Here is a 16,997-nt window from a genome sequence, read left to right on the forward strand (position 1 = left end):
CTGTTTTACGAGGCCCCCAGGGAGCTCCAACTCCAGCTACTTACCCTGTCTGCATTATTAATAGATGTTAATGGCGCCATTATATTGAAAAGAAGCCTCTCCCTCTTTATATTATGGAAATTCCTAAATTCCAACTTAGGTTTGTTTGTGGTTTTTTAATTAAAAAAAAAAAAAAAAAAAAAAGAAGAAGCAAAAAAACCCTACACACCATGAGGCAGCACAGAGCTTCTTGGTCCTGCAAACTGCAGAGCTGCACCCTCTCCCTTCACCCTGCCTTCCCCAGTCATTCTCAATATACTGATTTGGTAGACAAAATCGATTCAAAGCAGCAAACAACTGCAGTAAAGCAAACGGGCAGACAAAGACTTCCTGCCATAAGGCAACTCCTGAATGCACAATTTTCTTTTTAATAAGGCTCTGAAATTTTTCAGCTAGAGCACATACATTTATCCCCATGCAAATGATGCAGCATAAAGAAAAGCATAATCCCACACCACCCAGATTTTTCTTACCAGAACACCTAGTTTATTTCTTCAGCAGAAGTTATCTGTCACCTCAAAAAGTATTATTTAGACTGACTCGATGATAAAGTATCTCCTGTCAAGCCTTTGATTTAGTTGATGAATAAAGGAATGTGATCCTAAAGTATCCCTAGGCTGTGTTTTATTAATGCCTGGATTTCCTCCGGGTCCATTCATCCTCAAGGTAGGTGTACTGCAGTCATGCACCAAAGTGTCAAAAGACCTTCCACAAAAGATATTGACCTATTTTAATCTGATCCATGTATAAATGCAATGGAGCTACCACTGGGAGTAAAGTGAACCAAAGATGTATTTTTAACCCTTTTATAGCACCACACGTGGGAGGAACAAGTGCACATCAATAACAAACATACCCTCAAAGACTGCACGAGAATGCAGTTTGCTTTAACTGGATCTCTTCCACTGGTGTTAAGAGTCATGTGAAATGCTACTGCTTCTCAGAGAGCCAGGCACATCTCTGCTGCCCTTTAGCATTGCTGTCAGATAATTTTGAACAGCTTTAAAAAAAAAGAAAAAAAAGGAAAAACCAAAAAACTAAAAAACTAAAAATCCAGAAATGCCAAAACAGTAGGCTTCCCCAAGATGGCTTTTACTCCGCTACACAAGATACCTATTTTAACTCAAACAAAAAAACCCACCTCAATGTCTCAAACTGCAGAGGAAAAGAAGAAGCCATCCTTAAGGATGGAAAGCACTAATTGCACAATGAAATTTTTCGCATATGTGGGGGCCGGCTGGGGAGAGCGAACGTGTCAAGCATCACCTTCTTGTGCTGCAGATGCATGCTGCAGCTGTTTGCTGGCTTCCCACAAATGAATGAAAAGTGCCGCTAATTCTTCCAAGACAAATGTAACCGATTGGCTTTGTTGCCTGCTCGCCTCTGTGGCTTTTGAGACCACGCAAGTACGCTGCAGACGCAAAATCACAGGGTCTGCCTGTATTAACTGAATTACAGACAGCGCTGATGTGATCATCTTCATCTCTCTCTCGCGCTCTCTAATTATTTATCCAGATCAAGCCTGACTGCTGGAAAATTAGCTCTCTACAGGAGGTAACCGAGCTGAAAGGTTCTTTTTACCAAGAAATGATGGGCTGGCCTCTAGCAGTACATATGCCAGCGTGCAGTTGTAAGGAAATGTCACAAGATGTAAATCTGCAAGTAGATTTCTCATCCTCTCAGAAAAAGAAATAAGACATTTTTAGAATATATATATATATATATAAATATATATATATATATATATTTATACAGACACAGAAAATAAGTAACCGCCCAAATTCCTGAACCCAAACTTAAAAGAATTAATTTAAAATTGAAAGAGAGAAGATGTATATTGGTCACATCTTCTTTTCATTGCTTTACACAGTCAGTCCCACTTGCCTGTCTATGAAAAAGTTCATACAGTATTTCACTTGCACAAGATTTTCACTTCTTGCCAGCAACTGCAATGAGACCAAGTTTTAGTTCCGATGCTTAGGGGGAGAAAAGACAGCAGCATTTTAGTTACTGAATCAAACCAACCCACAGCAGAATGAACAAAGCATAAAAAACCAGAATAGTAGGGGTTTTTTTAAGCTCAAGGTACTGTTTTAGCCTGTAGCAATCTAAATGTAACAGTGAATGTAATTTTTCTTTTTAGTTAAATAAATGGAAAATAAAAAGTGTTAAACCTTTGAGACAAACAAGGGTAGTTTAAAAGGAATAGCTTTGAAATTATTTTCCAATTAGCGAGACTGTCACTACAAGTCAATTTGTTGTACTGCACACGTATATGGATGTACATGTTTTTAATACACTTTAATGCACACTTTGGTCCAATTCTAGTCACATGCAGGCCAGTACAAATTTTAGTGTTAGAGAGCTTTAACTTACCATTAGAAGCATTAAACACACAAAATGTGGGCATTGAAACAATGCAGCAGTATGAAACAAACACACTGATTTGGATAGCAACAACATTCGGAACTTAACTGTTCGGAAAGCAAAAAAAGAAGCAGTTTCCAGGCTGAATCCCTAGGCTTACTGCACTTGCAGCAGTTTCAGCATGTCAAGGCTTCCTCGATCTTTTAACTGCATTGGGTGTTATGCATGCCAGGGATGGGTGAGAATAGTTGTCAACCCACCTGACTGCAGAACAAAGAGCATTTTTTCTCCCAGCATTTGTTACTGATGCTTGAGCCACACCCTGCGTCCTTATAGAACACATTCTTTCTCACATTTTCCTTTTTCCTTCCCACACATAGAGACGATTTCTTCCCAATAATAAAATTATAGCCATTCTCTAGAATTACTACCCTGGGTTTCACCATTTTTTGAATCCTCTGCGGGTTTACTTTTAAGGGACCAAGGAGGATTGCGAGTGCTGCTGCATTTTCCACAGTGTGGGGAGTCCCTGAGCTGGGTTGCCTCAGCATCCTACAGCCTGGCTCTGCTTGGGATGGTGCTGGCAGATGAGGGGCCTCACCCTGCTTACCCAGTCACAGGAGAGATAGGGCATAGCCTCCAGAGCATCTGAGGGCAGAAAAATTAAAAAACCCACAACCAACCAACCAACCAAAAAACCTCAAAACCTAATGGTACAACAAGAAGGAAACCCCTTGAAACCTCTTGCCTGGCCCCCCTACCCACCAGCCCCAGGAACCTGCCTGTGAGGTTGAAATGCTCCCGGCTGGCATTAACCCCTAATAGCTTTTTTGCCAAATCATGTGCTCCCTATCACACCTCCCCAAATCCTCCAACAGCTGGCAGTTTGCAAGGTTGAGCTCCTCCTGGTCTGGTTGGTCTGCTGCTCTGCACAAAGACCCTTCTGCCTTTCATTTTTTGCCTACATCCCCATTAGCACTGCAAATCACACACACTGGTGTCTCCAGAATCAGATGCAGGAACAAAATCCCTTGTAGGCTGGCTACACAATACACAAAAACCGATCATGTGTTTTGCAGATTTGTATAAACAGGCATATTCCTGACTGGATCTATTTACAAAATGACCAAGCAATATAAAGCGAGATGCAGACAATGCAGAAACTGGTACCCGCAAAGACTTTTCCTGCCTGTCTGAAAAAATCTCCTGCATCATCTCAATTATCTCTTCCAAAAAGTCTGGAGGCAATCAAACACCACAGCTTCTAACACTGTCCCCACCGACCATGAGGTGTAGCAACAACATGGCTGTGGTTTTGGTGGCTCCATATGAGCAGGTAGGTCCTAAGCATCTTTAGAGTCAACAATGCAGGCACGTCCCTCTGCATCTCCTGAGGCATCAAAGTAACACCTTCTGACCTAATAAAAGCAGCAGGAATGGTGACTTTCACCAAGTTTCAGGGCAGGTGGAGCTAAGGAATGATATGATTTAGCCTGGATTATCTTTGCAAGCAGGAGTAGAGAGGGATTACTTACTTTTTTCTGTTTCCCTGACACAGCACATGCATCCAATGCGCTTCCCAATCCTAGCCCAGTTGTCCAAAACAGCTTAACGAGCAATGCTATGACCTCTGTGAGGTTTGGTGCAGGGCTTTTTTTGTTTGTTTAAAAAAGAGCTTTTGTTCAGCTGTTCCTTGGTATTTGATATGTTATCACCCACCAGCCACGCACCACTGAAGGGAAGCCGTGGTGCTCCTGGGCTGTGGCTGAATTCTGCGTCAAACAGAAAACCCTTTGACGCAGAATCAAAGAAACTGTTGCCACTTGAACCTTCGAGATGCAGAAAAATAAAACCCTTTTAACTTTTGATCACATGACTGTTGAATAACCAGCAAAGACAGCTTTAAAAAAAAAACCACAATCTGTATATCCCTGGACATATTAGACTGCCAACTGCTGAATGTTCTCATTACTATTTTGAAATAGAGTGTGGGTGGAGGTACCTACTAAAGCTTTCTACTGCTACTGCCACCATTGCTGCTAATGGGGTAGGTGTTTCCAGAAATCCCTGCTCCTAAGGAGAAGCCTGAACTTGCATCTGTGCCTCTGCTGGGACGCACTGAAGACAGGAGCTTCTTGCACCATCTGTTATTTGCATCGCCGCTGCACGGGGATGCCAGCCTGTGACAGCACCCAGACCTGCTGAGGGCACAGCGGCAGCCAGGGAGGAGCAGGGTGGGCCATGAAGGGAGGGCACCAAGACTGGGATGGCCACAGACAGGATGGCCACAGGCAGGCAGCAGAGTATGTGACATTGATAAGACTGGGCAGGATCTGGCAGTGATCACCAAAAACCCGACTTTCCACAAGAGAGCAGATTAGTGGCTTTTAAGGCACCTTGCTGGGGAAGGCATCACAGTGTGGGAGTATGGGAGGAGGGACTCACCCCAGCTCCACAGGCTTGCTCCACTGCGAGTTGCTACACTGTGAGTTCCCTCGAGCCTCACCAGGATTTGACACGCAGTGGACACACATGGCACAAAATCAGCAGCTTCTCTCCCCCACCTGGTGGCAGTGACCAGAGATCCTGCCTGTATCTCTGGGGCAGTACAGCCACCAGACAGCAGCAGGACTTTCCTGGTGCAGTCACCTGCACAGCACACCGCACCCTGCTAGGTGCCCATTTGCACTCACATGGAAGTGTCTGCTGAATTTTTGTGGAACCTTCAACTTGTTTTCCTAACACTGTTGGATTATCTTTTAAACTGATCAACCCTGCTTGGGACTTAGGCAAATGGGTTTTACACAGTCACTGCTATCTCGCTGAAAACATGACTGAAAGAAAACCAGGAGGTCTCCAGAGTACTGACACTGAATAGATAATGAGCCCTAAAATAAAAAAAGCACTACAGGGCACCACAGCTCTCAATATAAACAGGTATGTGAATACTCAGCACCTTTCTTAGAGATGCTCATGTTGAACCTGGGCAGTCTATCTACATTTTGGCATAGCAGATGTATCTGCTGAGACCAAAAGAAAACCAGCAGATTTTAATTGGAGTAGAATTGAACTAGCAAGTACCAGGACTTGTTTGTTTTTGGATTACAAGTATGCTGATAATCCCATTACCATTCAACCTCTGCACCCCTCAAACAGGCTATTTGTTGCCCAGCTGGACACCAACCTCCTGGCACACGGACAGCAAGAAGATGCTCCCAGGTTCCCTGTACCTGGTGTACCCACAACTCCTAATGAGTCCCCTGCAGCACCTGGGTGATCCACCAGATCCCTTTTCTGACATATGCTGCATCTTCCCTCCCAGAGAACTCACCTCCCACCAGCTTTCCCTGGAAGAAATCCTAATCCTTCTGACCTTTCTGAATACAAGTCCTTCCAGTCTTTATTTTCTTAAATAATCCCTATCTCCATTTGTGGCCAGGCACACTTATTTTTTCCACTTTCCATTCTTCACGCAGAGTTCAACCCTCTGTGCAAGGTTGAAAAGTTGTTGCTGTAGGTCTTTGGCAGTCTTTACCTCTCTCCCAACCTCCTTTACCTCCTCTGAAATCACTTTTAGTTAAAAAAGCCTGCAAGCTGTTTCTCGACCATACCCAATCCTCCCATCACTTTGTCAGGAGCGCTGGACTGTCTTTTACAGTCGGAGACAGTGATGATAAATGACAGCCTCCATAATCCAGCAAGTGCTGCTGTCCAGGGGCAAAAGTCACAGGCAGATGTGGAGCCTTCCCACTGAGAACACCGCAGAGGGAAGAGAGCACATCACTCACAGCAGTAAATCCCATCCTTGCTCTGGTTGCTCAGCTCCTAGCAGTGTCAAAGCCCCCTTTGCAGGCTACAGAGCACACTGTGCTTCCGAGTCTTCTCCTGCCAGCAGACTTTGTTTTCACTTAAAACACAAAACAAGGAAAAAAGCATCTTCTGTTATCCAAAAGAAGACTGCATGCAACCCTGTACACTCCCCACTGCAGCAGCTCTGATATTGACAGCCAGCTGGATAATGCATTCAAGCACTCTGGGGATCAAACCCTTTATCCAGGAAATCTGTCCCTGTTTGCTAAAGGAGCCCCTGGTGAGTAGGAGGAGTGGAGATTCAAACCACGCTTCCCACCTCACTCCTAACCAAAGTGGGTTAGAAGCAGGAGCGCCGGCCAGAAGCAGACTGCCCTTCTTCCCAAAGAACCACAAACATCTTTACAAATATTAGACCTCACAGCATGCTTGGAAGATGTCGATAAACATCATTTCTGCCACCTCACCCAAGTCTTTGCTGAAAAAGCAATGCTAGAGGGGAGCTTATCTGTGTGTCCAAGATCAGGTTTGGCATCTGTGACAGATTGAGCCATCTTAAGTCCCTGCAAACCCAGCCTTCAATCCTAAGAATTAGACACCAGGCAATGCCTTTGACTTTTAAAGAAGCATTGAAGGAAAAGAAAATACTTTTACAGCCTAGCTGGAATCCCACTGGAAGACCTGAAGAGGTTTTACTTCTGAAATCAACTGTAACACCTTCCTCCCTTTTGCGAGCAAGCTTTTCCCTGCCAGTAACCAGCTCCAAGATCCTCAGGCTGTGCCCATCCTCAGTAGCTCCCAGAACTGGTAACATACCAGACTGGGATGGGGGGCAAGGAGGGCACAACCCACACCAGGAGTGTGGGGTTTTGTCTGTCGCTTTCAGTGTTTCTCTTTGCTGATTTACGTCCGGAGATAGCTCAGGGATGCCACTTGCTCGGTTTCTCGGCTGTTTAGGCTTGTAAGTTTTCTGTTTCTGCTGTTTAGGTGGCCTGGAAAGGCCCAGGGATGGCCTTGAAGAGCCCGGCGCTTCAAAGGACTAGGAGAGATTTCTGATCTTGTCTCGGTCTCGGTGTTTATTAATTGTTTATCTAAAAGATTTTCTTTCAGCCCGACAGAGGTCTGCACAGCAAGTCAGCCATGGGCACACTCCCGAAGCCCCCGGGCGGTCACTTATCTTTATACCCGAAGTTACGTGTACAATATTTATCATTTTTCCCCAATACCTTCTACCCTTATTAACCGGTGCACTTTTAGTAATAACCAATCCCAAAGTGCCACCATCACCACAGAAGATGGAGGCCAAGAAGAAGAAGAAGGAGAACAGGACACGCCCCAATTCCTCCATCTTACTTCTTTAGACCCCCCTGTACCAAAATCCTAAACCCTGTGTTTTACACTTTAATTAACTTATCCCTTCACCATTCACCCAGTGAAACCTTCCCAGTCCTCATACAGGTGTCGTCTCCTGTGTCGGATCAAAGTCCAGCCACCAGACACTTCTGGCAACATTCCAGGACTCCCGAGCCCCCCAAGGGTGTTCTTGGCCACTCTGCACCTCCGTCCTGAGGTGCTGAGATCCCACATTTGTCCAGTGTTCTGTCTGGTCTTTCCTTGGCTCCCTTGGACCTGCTCATCAGCCAAGAGCAGAGATGTCAAGGTACAGCCACCAGTGGTGTCTTCACCAATACCATATGTACCACAGCATGCCAAAAGCATTTCCAATGGACCTGCAAGCCCTTCATGGTGACTTGCAAGCAGAGCTAGTGCCAAAGCACTGGTACCGGTTCTGGCACAGCAAGGCCAATGATCACCTTTGACACGTGTGCCATCAGGCACCGAGGGCTAGATTTTTCTTTCTTTAGGCTAGACTACCCTGCTCTGGTAAGCTGGCTAACCCTGAGTTGGAAAGCAGGTGGTGAGAGACTCTTTCCTGGTGCCTTTTGCAGACCCTCCTCTCTGTGAGGACGCTGTGCCGGGGGAAGGGGACGCACAGCCACGATCTGGCCACCAGCAGGGCACGCCTCAGCTCAACTGCAGTCCATGGCACCATTCCCCCAGCAGTGCTTTTGGTCCCTGCCTTGCTAATATTTGCTTTAAGAGGTCTTGATGAGTCAAGGATGAAAGTCCACAGCCTGCCAGCAACAGGAGTGAGAGTACAGAGCCTGTGCTAACAGAGGATGCCAGGAGTGCAAGGTGCACCTCAGCTGAGCTGGTGGGACCATGAGCCAGCAGCGATGACTTGGGGCAGAGCTCATTGCTGTGAGCCCAGCCAAGGGAAACGAAGGCAGCCATTTTCCTGCAGTGTGCTCCAAAACTGTCTGCGGCATCCTTGCCTTGATAGTTAACCAAAATAATAATTTGCAATATTTTTTCCCCGCAGTTGTAGTCTAAATCTAGACTAGATCTGTTTTCATAAGCAGTCTAATTTAGGCTCACACTTTAGTAAATCCTTAAAATTAATGATTTCTTATCTGTCAGCCTCCAAGACAAACATAGGTTTTCAGCAGAACCAAGAACAGCGAAAAACTCAGCCAAAGCTATCCCTCCCAGGTAGGTCCACAGCGGGAAGTGTGACCCATCAGGACACCAAGGAACTCGAGTCCAGCTTTGCAACCTCCTGCACATAAAGCCTGCATGTTCCTTCACGATTTACATCCTTCACATAAGTAAGACAGAGAAATTAAATCTATTCAGCAGGGAAAGCAGCCTTTTGCAAAGAGAAAATCCACATTTTTTCCTCATCTCTACCTCCCTGCTCAGATTTGTCTCTTTGATGCGTCAAGAAAAATTAAATTCCAAATCTGCAAGAATTAACAGCATATTGCTGCATTACAGAGGACCACAGTCAGTACAGAGGATGAACAGCACGAGCCCACAAGGGCAGCTGTGGCTTTATATCAGCTAAAGCGGTCACCATTTATTTTTCTTTATCTTGAAATTGATGGGTTTGCTTTTAAAGTTCAAAAGTATTAAAATGGGATCAGACCCTTCAGTGGAAATAAAACAACAAAATCCAAGTATCTTGGTTTGTTTAGAAAGGCCAACCTTCTTCCAAAAACACTCCTAATTTTAATTGATTTATATGCTAGACAAACATTTAAAAAGAAAAAGGAACAGACTCCCAGCCATTTTTGCACCCAGTAAGACCCACTGGACAAACAAACTCGTATTCATTATTTACCTTGGGGCAGGACCCCGACTCCTTAACCAGGTTAAGGGCCCCATTGTGTTAATCTTTACATTAGTCCAGCACAACGTGCCTCATAATTAAACAAAGTGATGTCAATCCCTCTTTAGTAAGGGGGCTGGGACAAATGCCACCAACCCCCTCCTCCCCAGGCAGGCACCGTGGTACAATCTGCCACCTCCCATAAATGCTGCCATTCGTCTTTTCTTTAGATGCATTGCAGGAGTATTTCCATATAAGCCTTATTATAATAAAAACGACAGTGTGACAAACAGCTTTGCAAATAGGTCTGCTGCTCCAACAAAGCACAGACACAACACGCTGATTTGCAGCAATACCCCGCAAAATTCACAAGTGCTACTAGTTGATTTGAAATCCAGTAAATTTAGGTGGTTGCTTTATCTTCATCACGACACCTATTTCCTTGACAAAGCTGAAGAAGTAGAACATGTGCTCAATGCCTGCAACTGTTCCCCCAATCCTTTCCTTCTCCTCCCCTCCAATTTACATTGATTACAGGTTTCAAAGTCTTAGAGATTCATTTTTAAGTTCTGTTTAAAATGCTGATTTTTACTTGTTTTCTTTTCATCTAGATCAATAATGCTCAGATGATAAATATGTACCATTTACCATTTATACTTTTTCATCTTATTGAATATTCTACAGCAAGCCTAAGAAAAATCAGTTCCTGGATAGCACTTACATTTCTCCTCTCCAGCCTATTCCCTGTTTTATCTATAACACAATACATGAGCCTGAGCGTGTTCTATTAACGCAGACACCCGTTATAACGTTCAGACATTAAGTGCAGCAGAAAGGAACTGCATCTTAAAACGTTCACTGCTCATTAAAAAGTTTGTCTAATTTTATGATGACAGTTCAGCGCATACGTTATTCTCTGCGAAACAGTGCCCCGGTGTTAAGACATCACCACATCAGTTTTCTATTCAGTCTTCACCGAGAGATGAAGAAGCCACCATTTTCTTTTTGATACATGCAAATTAAATTGTTTGTCTCTACAGAAAGTGTAAACCACGGAGAATTCTGCTTTTCAGTAGCGATACTGTCAACTAGCATTAAAAAGAAGTATTAATTTGTAAATCATCCTCAATTGTGTTCAAAGGAAGTAATTAAGCATTTAATGTACTAACAAACCAGCTCAAATATTAGTTCTGTTTCCAAGGTATCTCGCAACCATATAAAATTCCCCTCACGCTGATGATCTGCATCAGAACAGACTCTTCTACACCATTTTCAATAGATGCAGGCTTACCAGGGTCTTGCACAAGCTATGCAATTTATACTGTTTCAAATTTAGCAACACATAAATAACTGCTTACACATATCTGGGACTATTAGACTTGATTTTACATTCTAGAGCATTAAAAAACAACAGCGTCTTGTCAGTATCCTGCTTACGAAATGCTACAAATTCTTTAATAGTCATGCAGCATTTTCAGCATTTTAAAAAAAAAGCTCAAAATCATTTTTCTAGCAAGAGCATTTAGGAATGCCTTACCTCATTAAAATAAAGTTTTAAACAATGTCTACATTTAACTTACATAATGCACTGGGTTTGCTGTAATTATCTAGCAATTCCAACTATTCAGTAATACAGGAGACTTAAAGCACAGCTTAGGAACAGGAAGATTTGTATTTTCCAGCAGCCCTGTGAAACTCTGGTGAAGTTAGTTCGTTGCACTGACAAGAAAAGAAACCTCAAAACCAGTCAGGCAAAGTAGTTTAGCAGCTGTATACAGGGCTTTCTTTCGCTCGAGGCTTTAGTAATTTCAACAGGCACAATTTCACAAATCATCTTTCAAACTCTGAATAGCCGTGCTGCGATCAGAACCAAAGCCGCCAGAGTCGTGGCTCTCCAGTAATGCACAAAAATCCCGATATACAGGGTGGCGACTGAAAGATACATTCATTAACTTTGTTTTCCTGGTTTTAAAAAGGTCAAGTGGGATGCTGACTGCCAGTCAACCACTTTGTTTCAGGCATTTTTATTAGACAAAAGGCTTACAGTTAGCACTGCATTGTGCCCCACCCATCTGGCTGAGAATTGTCATCTTCTCACTCCATTAGGCTCTAGGGCTGTATCACAATTTCCTAATTAAGCATTCCGTCCGATACATGTGTCTACCTTATAAACACACTCTGTTCTTTCCCTCCCCTCCTAAATAATCTTTTGGCAGGTCAGACACGAGGAGGAAAAAAAACCAAAAAAACCCCAAACCCATGAATGAAACAATGAAGGAACAGGATAGTACTGACCTTTTCTTGTAATAACGTCTTGCATCTCTCCCTCCCTTGCTGGTTTCTTAAACTAGGAAACCACTTCTTTAAAAATTAATTACCGGAAGGAAAAAACCCAACCCTTCTTCAAAGCACCCACTCCTCCCCAAAACCAGGCAAGCCTGTATTGGTCAATTTCTTATTCTAAATATATTTCAAGAACAAGGATTTTTCCACGCACACATCCTGCATCAACCTCACTCTATCTGCAATTGACATATCAAATGCAATGGGTGCAATAAGATGAAGTAAATAACACTATTTTCTCTCTTTGCACCATGCATACATATTGACACCACGCAAATGCACAGTATGTGAAAAGAATGTTAAAAACTTAATGCTTGTGAAATTATGAGATTTTCAATAAACACATGAATTTATCCATTCATGAGAACAGTAAATGACAAGTTTATCATGAAAGAATGTCACATTTACTTAACCCTATTTATGTGATTTGAGGCAGCCATACCTTTTCATGAAATAACCAAGAACACACTGTGAGAGAATATTGAAGACACTGCTAGAGTACAGATAACAATTTCTGTTTTTAAAACAATTTAAAGTAACAGAACATTTTCCCAGGTTTATGTACTCTCAATTTAACTAAACCTCTCATCTATCTTTTAAAATGCAAACCTCTCTAACAATGGCCAAAAACAATATTATGCTAATACAAGTCAAAATGGAGCATCTCCTAGCTTGATGGATTACAGGGGAAATAGTTAGGTAGGACACCGTTTTCATGACAAGGCCCAATTCTTCCCTTCCTTCTATTTTTAAAACTGATCTTATGAGCACCCATTATTTTTCCTCTCCACAGCATCTTTTAAAAACCATTCTCACATAGCCAGGCAACCATCATGCCTATAAGCAGCAGCAAGAATTTTCAGAAATGTGAATTTTTTTACCTTCTTTTCAAGGTAAAATGCAGGCATATTGTGAAGAAACCTTACTTCTTGAACTAATACTCCTCAGGATGTATTTGACAGAGTCCTATGAACCCACAATGACTTAACCTGTGGTGAAATGCGGCCAACTCTTCCCTTCTGAACGCGCATTTACTATGTCGATGTTTCATGCTGGTAAGACAGTTTTCATTCTTTTTACATTAAAAAGACTATTCTCACATTAAATAAGTTGAATTTGTTTCCATACCTTACTTTTGCTTTTCAGTTTTCATCTGTTCCTTGACTGTTGAGTGGTATAAATGGAATCCTTGGGGTACCTACCTTCCAACGTTTTAATGGTTCAAGCAAGGCCATAACATTGTCACAAATTATTTGAAATACATCTCGTTCTTTAACAGGGGATAGGTGCTGGTAATGCAAGCGCTGGAAACACAGGTAAATTCTTTCCTAGTTACTTTTTTTTTTTTTTTTGTATGAAAAGCAGAGCCTTTCAGATATTACCCATGATGCCCCAGAACCAAAAACATCTGCAATATGCTACGTTCCCCGTTTGTCGCAATCAACCCACCTATTTAAAGCGGGGGGAAGAAACCATTAATCGACTAAAATACACACACAAACACAAAATTCATGGAAAGATCTCTTGTACTTACACGTTGCACGGAGCCGCATGCAGGAAGGCAGCTGTGTCGGTGCCAGCCATGTTGAAGACCTGCAAGACCCAGGTATTTGTGAAGATGTTATTTGATGGCTTTGTGACTTTCAGCTGTAAAATATCCCCTTCTTCCCCAGAGCCACCTACGATTTTCCTAATGATGTTCTAATTTTAAACGTGGTGTGTGAGAGACGGGGGAAGGAGAAACGTTCTAGGTATTTTAACCTCTTGATGCTACAGCTGTAATGTAAGAATGTTTAAGAAACACCTTAAATGTCCCTTCATGAGTAACTATTTCTTTCCTGCTGAAGCAGAAAGGGGGCCAGGGATGGGGTGGGGTGGGATGGGGGGAAGCAAGCCCTTGAGCCAAGCAGTTCACACCTTCAGAGGTAACGACCCTCCTTGGTTAGGACAAGTGGTAGGACACACAAGGTGACATTTAAAATCAAGGTCTCCTTCTCAAACATTTTTTCCCTCTTCTCCCTCCAAGTAGGTCACCCCTCTCAGCTGATTTTGTGTAATTGGTCTAGTTTGTTCAAAAGCAAAAAGAACCCATCCTGCAGCATATGCTACCAGGAGAGCTAGTGCCCTACTGCAGAGGGAGAGGGCTTGCTAAAAGCCATTATTGCTACAGGGGAGCATCAGCCACTATGACCATTTCAGATTTCTTCCAGGTTGTGGCAACTTGGATTTCTCAAAACCCCGTCAGGAGAAGCAGCACAGCAAAGGCGTTTCCCGGTGGCTCCCTGCTAATGACTGCACCGAGCTCCAGCCTGGCCACCAAACCACGACTGCACGAGGGCAGCCGAGCTCTCCTCATCCCGAACTCCAGCGCTCAGGCTGCACCTTGGCATCATCCCCCCTCCCGGGTGACAGCGAGACGCGCTGTGTCGGTGCGGAAGCCTCATTGCTCATTCCCCTCGCGCAGTCCCTAGGGAGAGCTGGGCGCTCTGGGACGCTCCCTTGCCCGGGGAACAGGCGGCACCGCCGTTCTGGAACCTTCCTGCGCATGCCAGCCCAAAATCTGCCTGGCAAAAGCGCGCTCCTGGAAAGCGGCTGCTCTTCCCGACACATCAGCAATCAGAAGAGAGCTTTTTCATACACTGTATTTCCCAACGAAACCTTAAAGTAATTAATTGTGCTTTTGCTTGCTCCTTATGGGGTACATAGTGACTAGAATGTGATGCTCCCTAAGTTTGGAGGAATTTTAACTAAAAAAAACCCGACAAAACCCAAAACCCAACCGAGACCAGAAACACACACCCCGACAACCGAGGTACAGCGGTGCCCTTTCCCCGCAGCTGCTCTCAGGGACGCGTGTCCTGCAAGCCCTAGGCGTACAGCCCCGGCTGCGCCGCGCCCGCAGCAGGCTCCGCATGGCCCCGCACCGCCCCGCACCGCAGCTGGCCGAGGCGATGCGGGAAGGGCAGCTCGCCAAGGCGAGCATCCTCACCGGGCGGCGGCAGCCCGGCCCCGGGATCGGGGTTTTGTTAATGCCACTTCCCATCTTACGGAGTTCTAGAAACTTTCCGGGAAGCGCCCGGGGCGAGCCAGGACTGCGCCCCCGGGCTACCGTAGTGCAGGTGCCCGGCCCCGGCCGAGCATCCGCCCGCACCGGCACCGCGACCCCGGGGCGGGCGGGACGAGCGCTCCGCTCCGCATCTCGGCCGGCCGGACCGCCGGGGGTCTGCGGGCCCCCAGGAAATCCGCACCGCCGCCCACGCCCCCGGCCCCCCGAGCCCGCAACAGGTACGCCCCGGGCGAGCCCCCGCGGCCGCCGCCCCCGGCACCTTCCCACGGCGGCGGCAGCGGCGCCGCTCCCCGCCCCCCACGGGGAGGAGAAGGGAGGGGATGGGGTGGGATGGGGGGGCCGGAGCCCTGCGCCCGCCGCCCTCGCACTCACCCCGCAGCAGCCCCGGCTCGGTACGGCTCGCCCACCTGCCGGGGCCCGGCCCGGCGCGGCACGGCACGGCGGCGGCGGCGGCGGCTCGCAGCCTCCCGTACTGCAGGAGGCAGGCAGGGGCGGGGGCGGCGGGGCCGTATATACCAGGCACCCCCGCCCCCGTTGGCGGGGAGGGGGGGACGCTCGGTGCGGGGGGGCGGTGCGGTGAGCGCGCGCGCGCGGCGACGGCGACGATCAGGTGACGGGGCAGCCCCCGACACTGCGGAGCCGGGCGGGACCCGCCGGGCGGCGGCCGGGGGGCGGCGGCGGGAGCACCGCGCCTCGCCGTGCCGTGCCGTGGCGCGCCGTGCCGTGCCGCGCCGTGCCGCGCCGTGCCGCGCCGTGCCGCGCCGTGCCGCGCCGTGCCGTGCCGTGCCGTGCCGTGCCGCGCCGTGCCGCCCCGTGCCACGCCGTGCCGTGCCGTGCCGTGCCGTGCCGTGCCGCGCCGTGCCGCGCCGTGCCGGGCCGTGCCGTGCCGGGCCGTGCCGTGCCGCGCCGTGCCGGGCCGGGCCGGGCCGTGCCGTGCCGCGCCGTGCCGTGCCGTGCCGTGCCGCGCCGTGCCGCGCCGTGCCGTGCCGTGCGGCGCCGCGGGCGGGACGTGCGGGGCTCCGGAATGCCGCGGGAAGGGAGCGGGGGCGGATCGGGAGCGGCTCCGTTCTGGAGCACCGGGTCCCCGGCACCCCTTCCCCACGCCCGCCCATCCCGGCCGGCCGGGAGCCCCGTGCGGGGTCGGCCGGCCCGCACCGTCGGAGGTGCCGCTCCCGCGGGCACTGCCCTGCCCTGCCCTGCCCTGGTTCCCCCGGGGTCGGTACCGATCGCTGGGCAGCGCCGCCGCAGTGAGCTCCCCGGTGGCGAAGGTAGCGGGAGAACGGGAGCAGCGTGGCCAGGCCGCTCCGAAGTGGGCAGAGGGCTGTGCGGGGGGGCGCGGCGGGAGGAGCCGCCTGTGTCCCCGCACCGCGCTCTGCTGGCCTGGGGACAGTGCCTGCGCTCCACGCCTGTGGTGGGATGAGTTTCATTAAACACACTGACCCCGGGGTTTTCTGTTGAAAAAGCAGGATCGAGAAGGCTGCACGTTCTCATTGAAAGGGGCTGTCAGCTTGCGGTAAGGGCGAGCTGACAGCTCGCTTTTACAGCGTGGTGCTGGTGAACCTGCGCTTCTGAAGATGAGTGTTTGGTGCAGCCTTCTGCGGGGGAACACGCGCCCTGCCAGGGTCCTTGTCTCCTGCCTGCTGCCCACGCCGAGAGCTGGAGAAGCAGCAGGCTCGGCTGGCACTGCTCCCCACCTCTGAAATCCGGTGCCTGGGAACACCGAGTTACTTAATTCAGGCTCCTGACCCCTCTTCTGGGCAACGGGGCTGCTGCTCCCCAGTGTGGCATCTCACCACCCCCACCCCTCTGGAGAACACACCCGCACATTTCACCTTGCTGTGTCTGTGCCTGCGTCCCGATTTTGTGTCAAACGAGACTTTCAGACAAACGAGAGCTGGGACGAACTTCTGGGAGCACTCAGCTGCATCAGCGGGCACTGAAACACATACCAGGGCTCAGCAAGCAGCTGCGGGCTGAGCGACACGTTCACAGCCCTCTGCTTCCAGGGGAAATTTTGTACGTAAAGCAGGAAAAAACCCCATGGCTCCCAAACTGCACTCCCCCCTCCAAAAAAACCCCAATCACCAAACCCATCCAAACACTCTGTTTACTCCTGTTTGCCAGACCAGGCAGTAGGTGCCCCTGCCCTGCTGACACCTTGTCCTAGGATTTTTTAGGGGTTCACTGATGCGGGGGGGC

Source organism: Ammospiza caudacuta, chromosome 1, assembly GCF_027887145.1.
Source record: "Ammospiza caudacuta isolate bAmmCau1 chromosome 1, bAmmCau1.pri, whole genome shotgun sequence".
Lineage (NCBI taxonomy): Eukaryota > Metazoa > Chordata > Aves > Passeriformes > Passerellidae > Ammospiza > Ammospiza caudacuta.